The sequence below is a fragment of the Papilio polytes genome, unplaced genomic scaffold (assembly GCF_000836215.1).
Source record: "Papilio polytes unplaced genomic scaffold, Ppol_1.0 DF823510.1, whole genome shotgun sequence".
Taxonomy (NCBI): Eukaryota; Metazoa; Arthropoda; class Insecta; order Lepidoptera; family Papilionidae; genus Papilio; species Papilio polytes.
This window is the reverse complement of record NW_013525694.1, coordinates 2,623,148-2,626,117: the sequence shown is the minus strand read 5'-3', so window position 1 is coordinate 2,626,117 and position 2,970 is coordinate 2,623,148.

The following is a 2,970-nucleotide window of genomic DNA, read 5'->3' as shown; positions in this document are numbered from 1 at the left end:
ATCGTATAATTACTGTTTTCGGCGAATGTAATTAGTTGGTGATATCTTTACGAATTGTTGGGTGGTCGAATTTCTCTGAAATCCTACAAGTACGAGTACGAATATTAATGTGAGTTCTACTAACTTCTCGTCATTACTAATAAAGCGTGCACGACAGTATGCTACATAAAGTTAATTAAAACGGACTTTAATAATTTTAGATGTGATAATAATCTAATAGTTCAAATAATAAATGATACATTATTTAGTCGAACAGGTTATGGGCACATAATTCGTTGAACAAAATTGGCCAGTAGCCAACAGGACGATAGTTGATTTAAACACCAAAGATTAGAACTTGGAACATCATTACGATGGGAAAAATAATGAACATAATATTTATCCCTACGAAACCGCGAATTCCGTAATTACATGATACGTCGAGTAAAACCGCGATGCACCGCTAGTAATTCAGTCTCTAACTTTGACAAGTAATAACTGAGTAAATTCATGTAATTACCGATAAGTTCGATATTGTTCTAGATTCTTACTAGTAATCACCGGTTCAGCCACTATGTTTGCATCGCGACTAACTAACAGTACCTGTAAACATACGAATTTATCTAATTTAAACGTCGATACCGATTTATTATTATTTATTTTTGTCTTTCATCACAAAAAATACAGTGAAAGTTTCAAATATTACTAGGTCCCGACTTTTAGTGGTCTAATAACTACGCATACGCATTAGGCATATTATTTTTCTAATAAAACCGAAATTAAATGTTTTATTTTCTTTTAATAAACTTATTTTTTTTTTAATTATTGAATATTATTTGTGTCAAATAATCATATTACGATAGAGCATTATCAATATGTAAAGATAATATTTTATTGTAATTGTTATAGATAATAATGGCAATTAAACTGCATTATACGTTTCAACATATCGTAAAATATGTGCATAAGTACGGCCAATATCTCTGAATGTACGTCATTTAAATGCATTCAATGAAAACATTAACATTCAATTAAAGAAAAAGCTCGCATTTATTTCAACTTTAAATAATGATAGTGAAAACAAAGCAGTACATTACAATACCTATCGGATTTAAGTCGGTTCTGAAAGTTTATTGGTTATTAATAGTTACAAATTATAGTAATAACTGGCTGTTCCCGTGCGGCTTCATCCGCATGTAATTATGAAAATTTTATTTTATTGTTTACATTTGTCAAATTATCAATAGCAAATGTCAAAATGACATGATATGATGACAACCTTGCTTCCTTGATGTTGGCAGCAAGTTATGGTCTCTTTCCCACATTAGGGTTTTTATCCAAAATGTATACCCCCTAAGTTTAATAGCGTTAAAATATATAGCCTAAAGCGTGACGCAAGTGTAGGACTTTTCATTAAAATAAGATTTTTTCAAAAATATGCTGTAATTGCTGACATCATAGGCAACAAAGAAATGTGTGTTTACGCTTTATTATAATAGTATAGATTACCCCTAAGTTTAATAGCGTTAAAATATGTAGCCTAAAGCGTGACGCAAGTGTAGGACTTTTTATTAAAATAAGAATTTTTTAAAAATATACAGCATATTTTTGAAAAATTGCTGACATCTTAGGCAACAAAGATGTGTGTATTTACGCTTTATTATAATAGTATAGACTAAAATTATTAAAATGACTTCCGAAATAAGCACAAAAATCCAAAATACAACTCACAGCTAATTACCTTCGCTAACATTTAACATGAACATTATTTATCTCTCAGGTATATCACGATTTATATTATTAAAATGCAATAACTACGCAATAAAATAAATGTTTAAAGTAAACAAAGTTGCATTTACGTTGTAAATCGAACTATCTTAGCAAGATAAATTACCTAAAGGCATTGACGCAAAACCAATTTAAATAAGTGAAAATATTTAATAGCTTTTTTAACATTTGACCCTTATACTGATATTTATAATTAACTTATACTGTGAACGTCTGGATATTCAGAGCTAAAATAGGTTTTGTTAATCATCACCAGCTCACTATATGTACGTCCCCACCGAGGGGCTCGAAGCCTACCCTAAAGTTAGGGTGACTAGGCCAGTCAACCACGCTGGCCCACTGCGGGTTGGTTGACTTCACACGTATCTTTGAATTTCTTCGCTGATATGTGCAGGTTGCATCAAGATGTTTTCCTTCACCGTAAGAACATTGGGTAAATTATGTACATATGGAAATTCGAAAAATCGAAAATCACATTGGTACATGGCGGCGGGATTCGAACCCAAGACCCGTAGGTTACAAGTCAAGTGCTTAAACTACTGAGCCACCGACGCTCAAATTGTTAATATACAAATTATATTTAGTGTATACAAGAAGTAGTCAAATAAACATAAACAGAAAATATGAATAGTCACGAAGCGTTCACTCCAGTAATACATTTTAAACTGAAGTTTGATGAATTACTACGATATAAAAAATATGAACGCTAGAAAGTGAAATAAATCTACATTTGATTTATAGCAAGAAATTGTTATCTATCTTTTATAGTAGACAGTTAAAGTTTGTTTTACAATCGACTACGTTGGCGGGCTTGATAGCAGATATAACATGAAATCCTTTCGTTTAAAATAGCATTTACAAGGCAGTAAGGGCGTCGACGTGCCTAAGGGGTGACAAATACTGATTATTTATGTACATAATAGCTTTCGCCCGTGACTCTACGGGCATTCCCGTGACACTCTGTACGCGTGGCATGAAAAACAAAGCGAGTAGCCTATGTGTTCTACATTTATACCAAATTTCATCGAAATCCGTTCAGTCGTTTTGGGTACAAACTAACAAACTTTCGCATATAATATTAGCATGTTAAAGGCGTAGCGATTTTTTTACTTCTGTCTCAAAGTAGTAACAAAATTTTCCTCCGAGCTTGAGCTTCGTTTTTGTCATTTGGCCCGATTGCTACGGCATGCTACGCCGCCGCTA